This window comes from Herpailurus yagouaroundi, unplaced genomic scaffold (genome assembly GCF_014898765.1).
Source record: "Herpailurus yagouaroundi ecotype Mexico unplaced genomic scaffold, PumYag 67641, whole genome shotgun sequence".
Taxonomy (NCBI): Eukaryota; Metazoa; Chordata; class Mammalia; order Carnivora; family Felidae; genus Herpailurus; species Herpailurus yagouaroundi.
The window spans coordinates 7,877,354-7,896,994 of record NW_024420442.1 but is presented as its reverse complement, the minus strand read 5'-3'; the positions used below and the strand labels follow the sequence as shown (position 1 = coordinate 7,896,994).

General features: G+C 36.0%; 1 protein-coding gene across 2 annotated transcripts in view; it reads left to right on the top strand.

The window, feature by feature from the left end:
- Positions 1–19,641, top strand: part of TENM1 (teneurin transmembrane protein 1) — a 796,361-nt gene that overhangs the window by 2,715 nt on the left and 774,005 nt on the right. For both annotated transcript variants that reach the window (XM_040467962.1, XM_040467961.1), the window contains exon 2: positions 15,319–15,385. The gene's annotated coding sequence lies outside the window, so the exon portion shown is untranslated. The remainder of the gene's footprint in view (positions 1–15,318; positions 15,386–19,641) is intronic.

Genomic DNA, 19,641 nt, shown 5'->3' with positions numbered 1-19,641 from the left:
TTTTTTTTTTTTTTTTTTTTTTTTTTTTTTTTTTTTTTTTTTTTTTAAGGTAGTTAAAAGCTTTCAAGTATGCCCAGGTAATGTTGGAACTTTTTAATGATAATAAAAGTCACAAGGTACATGTGAAGAGGGGTTCAGGTAATTTCTAAAATGAATCCATGCTTTAAATGTTATTTGAAAGTTTTCAGATTGTCCCCCAGAATGTTTTTGATAAACAGGTGTTTCTGGAAAACAACTCTACAAAACAAATGTTGACATTCTCATAATAAAATTAATGGAGTCTAGTCCCTAGAACAATGTCAGACACAGTAGAAAATGAGTATTTTTTAATACATGAATTAGTATTTACCATTAGTTCTAGGTCCAGATTATGAACAAAATATACAGTGAGGCTGAAGGAAAGAAGGCTTTGCAGAATCATTGTGCTGTAAGGGTGATTAAGAGAGACTCCAGATACTCAAATATTTAGGAGTGTTAAAAAATAAAATCAGATTATATGTAATCACCGTCTCATTCAAAGGCCTAATTGGAAGTCCAAGTCCGAACACCCTAGAAGTCTCATTGTTTTAATTCAATTATCCTATGTGTGAATAACACTGACATAATCATAGTTCCCCTTATAGTCATTGTATCTTTTTGCCTTTAATACAAAGATTCTTGCTGAAGCAGAACAACTCAGCATTTAAGTTTATTTTGTGCAGTATTTCTTTAAATCGTCAAACTGCAAAATATGTTTTTGATATGTTGCCTCTGAACTTTATTTTCCATGATGACCTTAAAAAACATGGAAATGGTAAGAAGGTTCAGTGTTAGTTAACATAACACATTTTTTTCCATTCTATGTTAGAGATAGCAGTTAGAATCCTTGTAATTTTTGCTTGAAGCTTGCTTTTCCCAGAAGTCCATCACTTTCAGTTTTTAGTTTATCAAGTGCTTAGTATAGATTATGGTTAATAAATCCCCTAAGGTTTCTCAAACTATTTATTTATTTATTTATTTACTCACTTACTTACTGACCTGAGGTCAAAAGAAGACCAGTACTTTGCATACTCATGATTTTTTTTAATGAAAACAAATTTTTTAATAGTACTCACATATTTGTTCTCTCTTTCTCTCTCTCTCTCACACACACACACAGACACAGACACACAGACACACGCACACTATCTAAAGAATGCCATGCATCATATATAAAACATGTATAATAATTTTATGAAAATTCTATATACATATTTAAATTCCTGTCAATTTACCTTCAAATGTAGGAATCCATGCATACTTAAAAAAAAAGAAGCTTTCCATCATTTGCCATTTGGCATGAAGGTTTGAACTGGATTACTAGCACAACTACAGGCAGATTAAATCATGAAGAATATTGTAGGAGAGAATATTTAGCAGTTATGATCAACAGCATATATCCATAGCTGGGAGTGTAGCTGCTTCTGATTATAAAAAATTAAGAAGAATCAAATTTCAAAACTGTTTCCATATACAATAAGTGTTTTAAATCATCTGCAGGTTCTGAGTATTCGATTAAATCGCTATTTTGAATGTAGACTACTATTATTTTTCCTTGCCCTAAAAGGTAAAACATTCTGAATCCTGGCTTAATATGTTATTTCTTTCTGTTATTCAGGCTTAACTTATTATTTCTATTTCTTTCTGTTTTCCATTAATTTTTTTGAAACCGAGGAAAGTGAATATTAAATAGAACCAGCTAGAACCGTGCTTAGTTTGAGCAGGTGAATGCTAGAAAAGATTTCACACAGCTTTTGATTATTCCTAATAACCGCGATGGTCCAACCACAGGTGTCTTCAGTATGTGGTACTCTGTTATGACAATTATATAATGTAGTTTGCTAGGTGCAAGTTGGTACAATTTAGCAAGACCAACAAAATTCTTACATTTGGAACCCATGAAAAATAAGGCTGAGGAAATTGGAATTTGATGGCATAAAGTGAAAATTATTGTATAACAATATTCATATCAGTTGCACTGTTAACATTTTTGTACACAATCAAGCAAACTAGTTTTAATTGGAGATGGTAAATATTTTTACAGTTGATGTTGGATTCCTAATATTTAAAAAATAATAATTTAGGGTCTGATAAATAAAGCCTGTTAAATTCTTATGTAACTTTAGGACTCATTTCTAGACCTGGAAGTATAATCTTGGATAATTTACAATTTTTTAAAAAATATGACTTTTACTTCCTGTCCAAGCCTCCACGTTAGGTAAACAATAGCATATGGTGAAACATGCATATATGCCAACTAACCACTACCTCTTGGATGATGTTTTCAGTGTGATGTAATGATTCTGAAATATTGGGTTCTCCGTTCCCACTCTACTCTAACTGTATGAGTGGAGAAGCTAATTGAAAAATGAACATAGGAAAATGTGTTAAATGGTCTCTTTTCATATTAGTGGATCACCCCCTGTGAAGCTCTTACTCTTAGCCTTCATATCTGTGTTTATGGTAGGTATGGGCCAAGATTAGTATTTTTTTCTGGGTGCTTATGAAAGGTCTCTATGGCTCTATCTCAAATATGTAAGTGAAAAGTTCATCAACCATCCAGCTGTTTGGGGTAATACAGACAAACATCAGGTTTGTTGAGAGAATTTCTTACTTAGTATCTAGAAGTTTGGAGCCATTTAACAGCCTGATGAAGCTTAATATTTTTGTCAAAAAGAGAAAGAAAAAATAAAACACTTTAACATAATGTAAACTACATTAAACACTCTTGGATTACTATAAAATACATAATAAACTGTATGCCATCCTGAATCTACAGCCTTCAATGAAATGCATAAGGAGATGTTTGCATCCCTTAGCAATTACAAAAACAGAAACACACTGGCTTTTTCAACAAGCCAGGATATTAAAAACTTTAACTTCGATTCTGCCTACCCCCACCACCCCCGCTACTGATTCATCGGTTTAAAGAAATCAACTTAAAGAGTTTGATATGTTGGCTTCTTACAATTTTCTGCACCTCATTTTCCACCGATTCTTCTACTGCCATGGAAACTAGACGGACAGACAGCTGGGAGTCACTAATTCAGGATGGGAACCTGCTTGTTAATTTAATTTCATGCCAGCCTGTTGGTCTCTGAAAGTAACCATAAAAGGCTGAGGAATTGAATTTGTGAGCAATAAATGATTAAGCAGAACAAAAAATCAGTGCCATCTCTGTCATTTTCCCGAAGATCTACTGCCTTACCCTCTCTGTCCCCTACTCACGCAGTTCTTTAAAAATAATCACAGAAATAGAGGTTTGATTCGTGCATTCCTGTTGGTATTTATGTGTGCTACAGAGCGTTTTTGTTCTACGAGGACATTCGCAGCCGTAAAATAGTTTCGTAATAGCTATTATATTGAAAAAATATGTTCATTCAAATTATGATTTTGTAGACTTTGAAGAAGCCTAGTTAGTGATCATAGTAAAGTTAAATATAAATGATGCTTGACTTTTCCAGTAGGATTGGTTATTTTTCCTTTCCAAATATAAAAACAATTTTATTAAAATATCTATGACCCACTTGTTTTTTTATTACAGCGACAAAATGGATTTGAAAACATTTATTTGAAATCTGTAAAACACTCATTTTACCCGTCACCATAAAGCATGCTGATTGTTTTAATTTTAATTGACTAAGTTGTCAGTTGATAAGTAGTCAACAATGAGGAAATTGCCTTTTAATGTTTCTCATATTCTGTTGTAACATTTTTGTGGCTGATTATGACTTACAAAATTGAATTTTGGAATCACAAACTCTAATATGAGCTGAATTGCAATCCATGTTAAGCCTTTTGCAATATTATCGGCTGTGGGTCCTGATAAACTAATATTTTTTCTTGTGAGTTTATGGCTGTAAACAAATTTCTATATTTTGGCTAAGAAAGAGTGATTCCCAAAAAGGATTTTGATGATGAAAAAAGAATGAAGATACATATTTCTATGTCAACAGGTATTTTTGTTTTAAAGTGACTAGAATTTCAAAACATAAATATCTCAGACAGAATTATTAACGACAGAATGAAGTAGTGATTTAAAAGTTTAGGAAAAACAGGGGCGCCTGGGTGGCGCAGTTGGTTAAGCGTCCGATTTCAGCCAGGTCACGATCTCACGGTCCGTGAGTTCGAGCCCCGCGTCGGGCTCTGGGCTGATGGCTCAGAGCCTGGAGCCTGCTTCCGATTCTGTGTCTCCCTCTCTCTCTGCCCCTCCCCCGTTCATGCTCTGTCTCTCTCTGTCCCAAAAATAAATAAACGTTGAAAAATAAATAAATAAATAAATAAATAAATAAAAAAGTTTAGGAAAAACAATATTTACATTTTTACATTTTAGGGAATATTGATGATATTGGTATCCAGTTGTTGGGTACTGAATTTGTTAATTGGTTTACTTCTGTTACTTGAGCCATACTGGTGTGACATGAAAATATCTGAGTAAAACATGAAAAATTCAGTCAATCATCATTGTTGAACATGGAGATTCCCTACTATCTGTCTGTGCCCTATCTTCTGTGTCACGTCGATTTCCTCTAGCCTTTCAGCAGATTCATGACATCTGGATGTACGATGCAAAATAACAGACAATCATCTGGATGGTTCCAAATATCTGATCAATGAATTTTGGCTATTCATCCAAATGATGTTCTTGTGTTATAACCTCAGTTTCCCTTTCAAAATTACTGTATATTTACTTTTCAGTTGTTCTCCTATTTAGTAGAAAGTTACTGTGAATATTCAGGATGCTGATGCAGCTGTATATATGAAACTTTCAGTAGAATCCCTTTATGGTTATATCAAAAGAAATCCATTTTCATTTTAATGTTAAGAATCACAGTTTAATGTTTTTAGCTGCCTGTATGAATGAGGATTTTTAAAGCAGCCAAAATAAAAGTACATTACATACTTCAGGGAAAATCTGTTCACTGGCTAAGGTCAAGGAGAAAATTTCCCAGTTGGATGATTTTGCATAATTGGTGGATTGTAAGTGTTTATATTACTTCTCGTGCCTCTATATGGTTTAGACACCTGTCAAAGAGAAGGTGCCAGATTAGATGGTCAATTGGTTTATTAGATATTATAATCCCTGTGTCACAGCTGTATATGGACATTTTAAGAAAACTCTTCAGTTGTTCAGAGAAATTAGAAAAAGATACTGCAGATGGCCTATCTCAATAATCCAGGTTTTTTCAGGTACATTTAAAATTAAATGTCCTAAGAGATGATTAATTCAGGAAAGTTATTGATAATGAACTCATCTTATGCTACACATCCTTTGCACCTATGATGATGCCTTATTAAAGGTGTCTCAATCTTGGTAATTACCACCTGTGTTTAAATATAGAGGTGTATAAATACACTACAACCACAGGGTGACTGGAAGCCTTCTAAATCTGAAATGTTCCTAGCTAACTCGATTCCTATCAACAAAGTGTTTCTGATCAACATTTTGAATTTATACTCTGTGCATTAACCCCCTTTGGCATTAGTGATTTTCTTTTTTTAAAGCTGCTCTGCTTAATTGCAAGCATTTGAGTGATATTGTCGTGTGATCTCCTGCTCTATTAACTAGCCTCAAAATATGTTTGTGCTTATGTGTGTGGGGAAGGAGTTTTTTTCTAAAGGAATATTTATTAAAAAGTATACATACATTTTTGACATGCATTTTACAAACATCATTTACAGAAACATAAATCACTTATTTGCTTACTCTATGCTTGAAATGAATATATTTTTGTGATTGTGAATCATTATATGTTTAGAGCTTTAAGCAATGTAGGGAAGCATTGACATCATTGCTATGCAAGTCAAATGAGAAACTGCTTTTGGAAAGATAGTATTAATTTCACTAATGAGATTTAATGACCTCTAAGGGAAAACGCTGTGCAGTTGATTGGCCAATTGATACCTATTGCTTAGATTTGAGAAGACTCTTGTACCCTGAAAAAACAATAAAATCACTCTCATTTCTTCCCCCTTCCCTTTCTTTCTCTTTTCTTTCTTTCTTTCCTTCCAAGAATTGAGGTAGTGTATAGGTTTATGAGAAAGGAAATGCTGGGACATTCACTAAAGTGTTGGTAGTGCTTAACCTCTTTATTCTTTTTCTAAATCCGACCATTCCTTTATGCATATCCTAGCGAATTATAAGTGTAATGTGAAATATTATTCTTTATATTGGTTTTGGCTCATACATTCTTTCAATGATCTTGGGTAGAAGCTAAAATAATACACTGATTTCCTGGGATGTTATCTTTTATTACAGATTTACTCTGTGCACATATCCATACATTGTTGGTGCATTTGTGATTTGTCTTTCATGTTTAGTGTAATAAAATGTCAACCCTTAGGTGTGACACCATTTATTTTTGGTTTCAAACCCATGAAGTGTTAACACAAGGGTGCTACATTTTTTCCCATTGTTTTGTTCTTTTCTTGCATTTGAGATATTGCCTTGATGAAACATTGGACAACTTGTGAAAGTGAGGCAATTTTAATGCAAACAATTAGAATTCAGTGCAATGGAAATATTTTAAGGGTAATTCAACACAGAATCGAGAAAATTTCAACAATATATTTCTGTAAAACATGGGATAAAACATGTTTAAGGAAATGTTTAAAACAGCAATAGATGTAGTGAGAGAACTCTGGTCCCAGATATTTAGCAAAATACTTGAGACTTCTTTGTTGTTGAAAAGGCAGAAAAAGAATCAACTTTACACAGAGTTCTGGGACGATGTGTGTTGAAGTCCCAAGTCTTTTCCATGAAGACTTCAGTATTACACAGGTTTGATTGTACATCATAGTTTTTTTTAGAGAGAAAGAGAGCAAAAGAGAGCTAGTGAGCGAGAGAACAGGGGAGGGACAAAGGGAGGGGGAGAGAGAGACTCAAGTAGGTTCCACCCCCAGCAAGGAGCGTTACATGGGGCTAGATATCATGACCCTGATATCATGACCTGAGCCGAAATCAAGAGTCAGACGCTTAAGCCACTGAGCCACCCAGGCGCCCCTGATTATACATCATAAAATAATCTTCATGAAGAAAAAACACCATATGTTCATTTTCTCATTCATTCATTTGCCAAAACTTTTTAAAAGTGCCTGTGTTTACCCAGTGATACAAAGACACTTTAAAAACTTACCATCTAAGGGTGCCTGGGGGGCTCAGTCCGTTAAGCGCCGACTTCCGCTCAGGTCATGATCTCACAGTTTGTGGGTTTGAGCCCCACGTCAGGCTCTGTGCTGACAGCTCAGAGCCTAGAGCCTGCTTCAAATTCTGTGTCTCCCTCTCTCTGCCCCTCCCTGCTCATGCTTTGTCTCTTTCTCAAAAATAAACATTAAAAAAAAATTAAAAAAAAACTTACTAATGGAGGAGACAGACATATAAGCATATTGTTATATAACAAGCCCTCTAGAAGAGGAATAATTAGAATACTCTGGAAGCTCAAAGGTATAGACAGTTTTACAAAAGATGTATCATGAATTGGCTTTTAAAAAACAGCTAGGAATGTTTTAGTCAGAGAACAGGGGAACCACATTCTACATGGAAAGGATTGCAAGAGTGCACGAGGCTAAATTAGCAATGGAGAATACCAACCCAGGATAATAGAGTTTCATTTTATTTCCTATCCAGGTGGGGGAAGATATTTTATATATTTCCTTGTGCCTGACACACAGAAGATGCTTAGTATATATTTGTTGAGTGAATGAATGTATTAAGACTTCCCTGTCTGGAGAGTTAAACTGGAGAATGGTGGTTTTTCTGCTGTTTATCCAAAATGATGCAATGTAGTATGTTGTAGCAGAGTCTACTGAACTAATGAGGGACCTTAGGGGCAGGCATATGGGTGGCTCAGTCGGTTGGGCATCTGACTCTTTATTTCGGCTTGCATCATGATCTCACAGATTGTGAAATTGAGCCCTGAGTTAGGCTCTGTGCTGACAATGCAGAGCCTGCTTGGGATTCTGTCTCTTCCTCTCTCTCTGCCCCTCCCCCTGCTCATGCATGTTTTCTCTCTCTCTCTCTGTCTCTGTCTCTCTCTCTCTCTCTCTCTGTCTCTCTCTCTCTCTCTCTCTCTCTCTCTCTCTCTGTCTCAGTAAATGAACTTTAGATGAGGGGCTTTAAAATGGTGGGGACAAGTCACCAACTTTGGGTTTTAGGAAGATGACATCTGTATGAAGAATGGATTGAAATCGATTAAGAGTAGTAGTAGTGAGACATTGAGAGACTGTGTTGCAACTGAGCAATTATGAGGATATGCACCAAAAACAGTGGCAGATGGAGGTGGGGCAAGGAATTCGAGAACCACTCATAAGGTAACCTTAGGAGGACTTGGAAAATGAAAACATGTAGAGGGTGACGGAGAGGGAGGAGTGACTCTGAGACTTTGGCTTGGGAAATTAGGTAATGCTATTAAGCAGTATAGGGAAAATAGAAGAAAAAGTCTGTTTTGGTGGGGATAATGAGGTCAAGTTTGGATTTATTTAATGTAAGACGCCATCCAGACATCCAGATGGGGATGGTTTGTAACAGGTGGAAATCCAGATCTGAAGATGAGGTCTGGAGGTAGATATTTGTGTGTCATTGGTCAATGTAGTAGTTGAAATCATAGGAATAGGTGGGGGAGTTCACCTAAGGAGTGTATATGGGGTAAGAAGAGACGCAAGGATGAAATCCTGAGAAACTCTGGAGAAACTCTGGACTTTAAGAGGTTGGAGAAGTAAGAGAAGCCTTCAATGGAAAGCAAGTCAGATTAAGGTCAGAGAGGTAAGAGGCAAACCAGAAAATAATGAAATAGAAGCTAAGGAAGGAAAGGATTTTATGAATGCTATCTGAACAAAGGCATGAACAGATTATTCATACAATGGTCAATAAATGTGAAAAAAAAGCTCCATCTTCAATGATCAAAATAAATGCAAGTTAGAAACAATAAAAACAAGGACTTTTTTGGTCGGTTTTGTAAGATACTGCTCAGTGCACTTGTTCAAGCTCCACACCTTAGAGTCCTTCTTGATTCATTTTTTTTTACACCTAACATCCAGCCAATTAACAAATGTTGACTATACCTTCAGACTGTATCTTGTCTGAAACATTTTATCTTCATCATTAACACCTTAGACCAAACCACCATCATCTCTCACCTAGAATACTGAAATAACTCCTAAGTGTGCCCCTACACACATTTTTGCCCCTCTGTAGTTTTCTACACAGCAACCAGGGTGATCCTTTTAAAACATAAATAAGATCTTGTGATTTTCCTTCTCTTTGCCCTCCAATGGCTGCCTTCTTCTTACACTTAAAACAAAAATTTGAAAAATAATTTTAAATCTTTGCTATGGCCTTCAAGGCCCTGTGTGATTTGGTCTGTTTTTGGGTCTTGCATCTTACTGTTTTCCCCACCAAACCTTGGTCATAACATTCTAGCCACACTGTCTTCCATTTTGTTTCTTAGACATGCCATGCATTTTTTGTCTCTCAGGGTCTTTGCACTTGCCATTTCCTCTGCCTGAAATGAATTTGCTCCAAGATTTCTATAAGCTTACTTTCCCACTTTATTCAGATCTTTGATCAAATATTCCTTAATCATAGAGGCCTTCCTTGGCCATCCTGTGTAATGAGTCCAGTCATGATTCTTCATTTCCTGTGCCTTTTTCCATTTCTATTTTTCCTCATATTACTCACCACTACCTGGTACCACACTGTATTTTTATGTATTTATAATTTGTCAAATGTACTAGCATATTAGCTCTATGAGGGCATGGACTTTGTGTCTGTGTTGTTCACTAATGCATCCATATCACCTCGCACAGTACCTGGTACATAGTAGGTGTTTAATAAGTATTGGGTGAATACATGAATGAATATAAGGACATGATGAAATGTTCATTGGTATAGATTTGGCAGTTTGCAGCAAAAGCCTTAAAAATGCTCATACCCATTTGACCCAGTAATTCTACTTCTTGGAATTTGTCCAAAAGAAGTAATGCAAAGTGCAGGAAAAGCTGTATTGGCAAGGATTTTCACCAGAAATTTTAATAATGGAAAAAATGAAGGAACCTAAATATTCAACAAGGGAATTGCTAAGTGATTTATGGTACATCCAGACAATGTAATATTTTATGGCCATTAAAGATGATGTTTACAAATATTTTATGATAAAAAGAAAACATTTATGTTATGCTATCAAGTAATAAAGCAGGATACAAAATTGTATTTACCCAGTATATAAGAAAGAAAAAAAAAAGACTGGAAAACGATGCACAAAAGTGCTAAAAGTGATTATTTGTGTTTGGAGGAGGTAGGTATTAAGTGATTTTTTTTCTTTTATACCTTATGCATTTTCCAGATTTTCTGCAATAAATCTGTATAACTTTCACTGCAGAAGAATACACTTAGAAAACAAAGAAACAAGAAACACAAAAATAAATACTGCCACCTTAGAAGTGAAGTTTCAGTAATAAATAAGAGAGGGTAAACCTGTTATCCTTGAGAGATGGTGCTAGAGGGAGAGGAATATACAGATGTGACTGGGGTAGTATTGTCTCTCTCCTTTGTTTTGAAGAGATCTACAGACAGGGAAAATGATTGAGATCCACTGATCCAATCTAGTCTTTAGTCATTGGAGAGCCAAGGAGGGCTGAGTTTATCCTGTCGGGATTTGAACAGGATGTTCAAGGGAGATTAGGCAAGTTAAGACTTCTTCACATTGCTGTGGAAAGCACTAGCAATTTGCTTCATGTAAAACAGGCGTGATTACTCACTGTATTTCTTCATGTCATGTAGTAAAAACAATTAAGTGAAGTTAGACTATAGATTACTTGGCTATTCAGCCACAGTCACCTCTAATGGAAAAGAAGAAAAATAGCATTGACAAGTTTTGGCAGGTCTCATCATTAGAAAGGCCCATATTGCCAGAAAAAAAAAGAAGCTGCAGCCAATAACGTAAACCTCGAAGTTCTCTAGGCCCTGAAGATGAAAGTGACAATACAGAGTGTTGTGGCATTAATTGTCTGAGAGCACTGATCATTGTAATGGGGAAACTGTCTCTGTTATTAACACAATTATTTTCTGCAAGGTCTTTGAGTAAACGTCCCATTAGAAAAATAGCATTAGGGCTTTCAAAGTATGTGTAGCAATATGTAAAGATATACTCATTAGTAAAATAAAGTGTGACCTATATGCAGCCCAAAGTCCCTTGAAAATAGAAAGTGCTAATAAGTTGTTATAGTTATACTTAGTATATAATTAACTATTGAAAATAAGTAAAAAATGGCCCATTTCCTAAACAAATAGAAATTATACCTTTAAAATTTATCTGCAGAACATATCTATCCATACACACATATATATGCATCCTTATATGCATACATATTTATATAAATATGTTTTTTTTAGCCAGACTCTTAGGCCATTCTTCTGCTCTCCTTCAATTTATGCATTTCTTTTTTTTTTTTTTTAATTCTTTTTTTTCAACGTTTATTTATTTTTTGGGGGACAGAGAGAGACAGAGCATGAACGGGGGAGGGGCAGAGAGAGAGGGAGACACAGAATCGGAAACAGGCTCCAGGCTCTGAGCCATCAGCCCAGAGCCCGACGCGGGGCTCGAACCCACGGACCGCGAGATCGTGACCTGGCTGAAGTCGGACGCTTAACCGACTGCGCCACCCAGGCGCCCCCAATTTATGCATTTCATCTCCATAGCCAATCTCAGATGATTGGCTCTCTCATCTTAAGAGGCAGACAACTGAAAGATGTAGAATATTATTCTCTATGTAGGACCAAACAAGAGGTGGTGGCTCTAATTAAAGTGTGGGTTAGATGAACTCTTAATGAGCTGTTCAGATTTGGCTTTAGAACTCTGCTTTGCAGGCTCTATCTCCAAAACCAATAGTACTTGAGATGCATTTCTAACATTTGTGGCTCCTGCTGTTTTTGCCTCTGGTGTGCATTATTAGGTTGTGTTCAATGATGGTCCTGTCAAACATTCTTTTTTTTTTTTTTTTTTTTCTAAAGGGTAGCTAGCCCCCATGCAGTATTAAGACAGTCAACAGTTTCTTTTTTGGAGATAAATTCTTGAGTGAAATAAAGAGGTGGAAGGTGAGGAAAGTGGTACATGTTTGAACTGGTAAATGATGGCAAGTGACCTGGGGTATCTTGTATAGATTGACATAAGAACTGGCCTTCTCTAATCATAAATGGGGAGATAGCCTCCTAAAGGCTTCAGTTTGAAGGCAGTTGAGAAGTGAGCAAAGAAGAGCTAAATAATTTCAAAGCCCCTCTTGCTTCCCAGTTCTCTGTGTATCTCACCAAGGCAAAATGCTGCATGTAGGGCAGTTTATTTTTTTAAAGCATTTTTTGCTAATCTCCTTGAAAATCAGCCTGATGGGTATGAAGCCAATTTCTACAGACTTGCTCTGGTATATGTGGCAGAAGAGCCAGAAATACTTTTTTGTAGTCAAGATCTAAGTACTTTCTGAAATGTCTTCCCTTGAAAGATTCTAACTTAGCACTGTTATGGAACCACATGAACACTTGAGCAGAACTATGTCTTTTTTGAGCAACATTAACAGTGATGAAAAATGCACATTGGGCAATTAGATTGCAACTAATTAAGAGTACCACTTCAGTCTATTATGAATGATTTATTTATGGTATATTGGCTATGGAGATCATTAGTAATAATATAATACTCTATTATTATCATTATAAGGTCACATTGATGATCTTTGTGAAACATGACAATAATGCTATTGACCTACATTTTTTTAAAAAACTGCATTTATATATTTTCTTCTGTCTTGATTTATTGTGTAGAAATTTTAAATTGTTTGTCCTTATTGATGAGATTTTTGCCTCAATATAAAAAAAATAACAGTTGGGATGCCTAGGTGGCTCAGTTAAGTGTCTGACTGTTGGTTTCGGCTCAGGTCATGATCTCGTGGTTCGTGGGTTCAAGCCCCACACAGGGCTCTGGGCTGACAGTGTGGAGCCTGCTTGGGACTGTCTCTCTCCTTCTCTCTCTGCCCCTCCCCCACTCTCTCAGTCTCTCTCTCTCAAAACTAAATAAACTTAAAAAATAAAAAATAATGGGTTTGGGGTTTACTTGATTGATAAATTGGGGCCATAAGGTTAATTGAGTGCCAATCATAAAATATTGGACTACGACAGCTTAAAGTTTTTGTTCTCCAGCGGTGCCTGGGTGGCTGAGTCTTAAGGTTAAGCATCCAACTTTGGCTCAGGTCAAGATCTCACAGTTAGTGAGTTCAAGCCCCATGTGGGGCTCTGTGCTGACAGCTCAGAGCCTGGAGTCAGCTTTGGATTCTGTGTTGCACTTTCTCTCTGTCCCTCCCCTGCTTGTGTGCTCTCACCCTCTCTCTCTCAAAAATAAATAAATAAACTTAAGAAAATCTTTGCAGTTTTTGTTTTCCTTTTTCTTTTGTTTTAATTCACCACACTGCTTTTTCTAAAATGGATTTTTTGAAGCTTGTTTTTTGTTTTATTTATTTTTTCAATTTAAATTACAGTTAGTTAACATGCAGTGTAGTATTAGTTTCAGGTATACAGGATAGTGATTCAACACTTCCATATGACACCTGGTGCTCATCACAACAAATGGACTCCTTTATACCCATCAACTATTGAACCCATCCCCCCCACCAACCTAAAATGAATTTTTGAAGAATTTAAAACATAGTTTTTTTAATATATGAGTGATATATGTTCATTATAGAAAATTAGAAAATACAGATACACAGAAAGCAGAAAATCATATATATTTTACATACATATGTATCTTTTTTAAGCTGGACTCCTATAACTACTTTATAATGTGTTTTTTTCATTTATCAATATATTGGTAACATTTGTGCGTAAAAAATACATGTATCTATACACATACACATACCACAAACACATGTATATATGTATATATATGTTTGTGTGTATATATGTATATATATATGTATATATGTGTATATACGTGTATATACATATATATATGTATATACGTGTGTGTGTGTGTGTGTGTGTGTGTGTGTGCGCGCGTGTGTGTGTAGAGAAAGAGATACAGACAGAGGAAGACACAGAGACACAGAGACGTGAAGAAACAACCAACTATGTAAAGGAAAATTTTATATTTCCCCTCTCCCACCTCTTCCAGAGTATAATTTAAAAGCAGCAAATCAAAGTCATAGGTAGAAATTATATGAAATGACAAATCCTAACAATCTCTTATTTAATAGCAGCTTAGTAATCTATCATATGGTTATTCCATGATTTTTTTTAACTGAACTCCAATTATTGGGCATTTAGGCAATTTCCAGTATTTGTTATAAAAAACATCATGACAAAAATTCTTACACATACCTGTTTGTGTACATCTCTGATAATTGCCTTAGAAATGTATACATGCAGAGTAGGCCAAAAGGAATGCATGTTTTTAAGGCTTTTGGTACCTACTGATAAGTTGCCTGCCGTAAATAGTGTACCAAGTTACACTACCACTGAAGGACTTTTAAAAGTTCATATGTTAAACATCTGTATGACTTCATAGTGGGTACTGTACAAATCAAAGGAAGAAATGTATCTCTCAAGTTGAGTGAAATAGTAGGGATTATTATCAGGTATATTTCCTGCCTTGTTGCTCAGTAGCAAGTGTGGCCTATGGAGACATATAGTAAATTTTATAACTGTCGAATGAAGGAAGTCATGTGGGACATTGGAAAAATGACTGAACCAAAAGTGAAGGGACGTGGATTCTAGTCCTGGCTCTGCCTAGCTGCACATGTGACATTGTTCCAGCCATTTAACCTCTCAGTCTCTGTTTCCTTGGAATTGTTTTGAGGATTAAATAAAATGTGTATAGGAAAGCTTTTGGTAAACCATAAAAGACTATTTTAGTTTAAGAAATTGAAATTACTGTAAATTGTTTATATTGGTGAAAACTCCTTGAAACTGTGGTCATTTCATCTCAAAATGAGTGGTATATTGAATAATAATTGCATGGTATTAAGTTGGGACAGTCTTTGTGGGTGAGAATTCCATAGCCCTCTAGGTATACTTATTGTTAATTAAAAAACTCCTTATTGGCAACATAGTTAATATAATTGTGTGAGGTTTTAAGCAGACCTTTTAGGAAACTGACCCCATTATCCCTTGTGAATTACAAAATGAAGTCTTATAATCACACCCCCACACCTACTCCTGCCCCAACCCCACATGTGTCTCTTCCTTTCCCTAATAGAAGGACTGCTTTGGATCTGCTTGTACAGATGTTTGAAGGATAATTTGGCCTAATTTGTTTACAGGAATTACAAGGGTGACCTTTATTCAGCTGTCTCCTTTTTGGTTCCAGTAACTTCTGGATCTACCAAGGTATGTGCATTCTACACTGAAATTTACTTTGGGAATTGAACACTTTGTTGCACAATGTGAAAAGAAGGGAATGTTTCACTGATAAAATCAGTTATTTTCATTGAGTGTCATGTACATGAAACGCATTATTTTAAATTTCTAAAAACTTACTTGGCCATTGTATAGGTAAGTTTGTGTTTGTACTTCATAATTGAGAGTCTTTGCAAGATCAAATATGCAAGCTTTCCTACGTATTTGAATGACCCTATGACCTTTTTTATATACAGCTGCTAAAACCAAGAGACTCCTTGACTGATGGGAATATAGGCAAAGTATGTGGGAACAGCAGTGGCTAATGGATGTTTGCAGAACCATTTAGTGCTTCTCACTGACTGCAAATAAGCATGGTATTTCTCCATATCAATGGAAAAAATATTTTCATTCACAGAATTTTAATGACAAAACAAATATTTGCCTCCTGAAATTAATGTTTTAATTTTTTAGGAAAGTCTCAAGTAAAATATCTGTATTAACATGGTATTGCATTCATTTATTTACCATTCTGTCCTTCCTTTCATCCATCCATCTACCAGTCTATATGCTCAATAAATACTTATTGAGCAACTACTGGGCAAAAGTTATTGTGTCTTTTCCTTTGGTAAATGTGCCAATGTAGAGAGAATTCACCTGGAGTATTGACAAAGCATTTGCTTCTATATTTAGTCCTCTGGTACATGGAATATGTGAGGAAATGTGGCGAGAAGAGGGAGACTTGGAGATTACTCAAAATCTTCAGTTATCTGAAAGACATCCCTCATTGGCCATCATTCTTATTAAAAATATTGGTCAATGTTCAGTACTTAGTAAGTGAGAAATCGAGAATATTGTTTTTTTTCTTTGCTACCTGTATATTGGTAGTGCTATGCATTATTGTTCAAATATGAATTCTCATCCTAACTTGTAAAAAAGTGAAAAGGACGATCTGAATTTGTGATAAGTCTTTGGAATCACTTTATACTTTCTTTAAAATACAAAACAATGAAAACAATGAAATTACAGGGAAATTACATGAAAAATGAAATCCTTAAAATCTTGGAATTTGTATTGCCAATCGAAAAATACCGTACAGGTATAGTAAGTGGTTTCTTTTTTTCCTTAAATTGGGTTTCAGTGAATTGAGATTAGTCTGTAATGGGAATTTTAAATGGATTTGTCAGTTTTAACTATGCATGTAGCTCTATTCGCCATTCTTCTTGAGGTACTGCCTTTAAGACAATACTATTGCCAAAAAGTTCAGATCACTATAGGAGAAAAAAAGTATCAGAAAATAAAATGACAGATTAAAAGAGAAACTTAGGAAGGAAGTTGAGATGTTTGCATTTTGTATCATTTGTGGAAATAATGTTCTTAATTTGGAAGTTGTGAGTTTGCCAGTTGCATATTATTAACTAAGAGGTATTTTTTTAATACTTAAGGAAGCTTAAATGTGTGAAAAATGATAGTCTTCTTAACCTAAGGTGAATGAATAGATCAGAATGGAGGAAAAATGCCTAACAGGCCAAAAGAATGCACACTTATGAAAATAATTGACACTAAATATTTAAAAGGTTCAGAGAGCAGCTAGTTTTTTCTCCCTTAGAGAGACAACATGATATACTAGAAAAGCCCTTGCCTGTTAATCAGAAAACCTGGGCTCTGCTCCCAGTCTCATACTAGTGATATGGGCCTCCTCAGGTCACTTTTCCACTCTGAGCCTTGGTTTTCTCATATCTATAATAAAAACTCTGGATAGCTCCAACTTTTTTCCTCCTCAGTCTATGATTTTTAGAAAGCTAAGGGCTCTTCTCAGGTATGCAAAATGGAATGAAGATTGGCCATTCAGTTGGAATACACATACCAGTTGTTAAAAAGATTGCTGCATGTTTAAGTGGTTTAGTGCATTGATAATAGGGCATTTATTTGTTTTATGTTGAAGTAGTTGTGTATCCTAACCCACTGCCCTCCCCACCACACACAGACACACACACACACACACACACACACACACACACCAGTATTGGCATTATAGTAAATCAAGTCAAGTACAAGCAAAGTTAATAGTCTTATTTTCCTCCTTGATAAAATGCTTAACTTCAGGATGCTGCTGTGCTGCTCCTAAGTCTCTTGAAGTTCAGCAAAACTGTGTGTTTTCTTCCTCTTGCAGGGTGGCCATTCAAGGTCAAGCATGTCTCTGTAACTTGGAACCAGCCAAGTGCATAACCCGATGAATTCAGACTCCAGTGCTTTCAATCTGGCACCCTTCATGAGCACTGAGTTCATATTAAAACATTTAAAATATATTCTTCATCTAACATATCACAGCAATAACAGCCAGGGCACTGGACAGTGCATGGGAGCAAATAACCACTTGGAGTTAATGATCTGAGGGGTAGCCAAAGGACCATTGACTCTTCCTAGTCAGTCCTTTATCCCTATACAGGCCTATTCCTTGATGCCAAGCCTTCAATATTTTTCTGTCTCACATCAGGGTGAGTAGTGGCCATAAATACTAGCGTTTAATACATAATAATGAGATGTGGTAATGCAATAAAATATCAACAATTCTAGTACTATATAGAGATGGTTATTCTGATCAAATCCAAAAGAAGGAGTGGTAAATGAAGTTCATGAATCATAATACTTTAGAAGTGACTTTCCCTTTATTGATTTGAAATGAAATATAAGTAAGAATTCATATGGTTTAGGGGAGCAGTTCCCTTTTCTTTTTTGCTCCTTATTCTACTGATGAATGATCCGCTAGAAATAATAAAAAAAAATGCCTCTGACATCTATTTTAAATAGATTTTTAAAATAGTGTATGTTCAGCTTCCCGTCCTTTTTTAACACTATATTCAGCTTTGGAGATATATACAGCTCTGACCTAAGTAACAAATACAACTCTACAAATGTTTCCCTCCTCCGCCCCCCCCCCCCCCGGAAGAAGCATTTTTCACTTATTTATTACTGTGACAAACAATAAATTTCTACAACATGCCAGGTATGGTGCTAGGTGCTGGGGAAACAAAAATCAGTAAGGGGCATGGTCCCCAATCACAAGCTCACGGTAGATAGGTGAAACCTGACTTACACACATAGAAATAAAAGAATCAATTTTGGTAGGTGTGGAATGCATATGAGTTTATTTGCTCATGGCATTCATATATATTTTTAATTAAAAACATTCACATATCAGAACCTACCCAATAGGGCAGTTGAGATATATAATCCTGAATAGCTCCCCACTCAAAAAGTCTTTGGGAATCACTGGTCATGGTAGGCAGAATGGTCCCCCAAAGACATGCATGTCCTAATCCCTGGAATCTGTGAATATGTTGCATCACATGACAAAGGGTAATTAAGCTTGAAGATGGAATTAAGGTTGCTTATTCAGCTGACCTTAAAATAGGAAGGCTATTCTGGTTAACTGGGTGAACCCGTTGTAATCACAAGGGTCCTTAAAAACGTGAGAGGACATTGCTGGCTTTGAAGACAGTGTCTATGAGCTGAGGATTGGGAGGTAGCCTTTCCAAGCTGGAAAGGGTAAAGAAAAGGATTATCTCCTACAGTCTCTAGAAGGGGATGTAGCCCTGCCAACACTTTTACCATAGTCCATGAAGACCCACTTCATACTTCTAACTCTCAGAAATGGAAGATAAATCTGTGTTGTTTTATGCCACCAAGTCTGTAGTAGTTTATTATAGTGGCAATAGAGAACTAGTACACTAAGGTTTACCCATTACAGAAAATTTGCAGCAAAGTCTCTAGGTAGCAGTCATGATTGCTGAAAGGCATGGTTTATTCTGATCTTGGTGCACAGGGATATTTGTCTAGTGACCCTTTTTTTCCCCTGGATATCCATTACCAGGCCCCTCCATTAGAAGTACAAGCATTTATGAGATCCCTAAAATCCCACCAACAGTCTCAGGGAGAATATAGCACTCTTCCTCTCTCCTTGTACGAACCACTTTTGTCCCTTTACACCATCCCCTTGCCCCCCCCCCCACCTCTCTGCATTGATGTCTAGAATGCAAAGTTCGTGGATAGGTGAAAAGTAGAAAAATTTTCTTTCTTTCATGGGACACTTATAGGCACTACTGTCCCAATAAATTATCCTGACAAGGGTTTTATGACAAGCATAAAGTTGAGAATTGAATATAGTATGAAACAGAAGTGTCAAGCTAGTGGCCTGCTGCTCAGGATCAGTCCTCAGATATGTTTTGTTTGCAACCCAGGGCTCT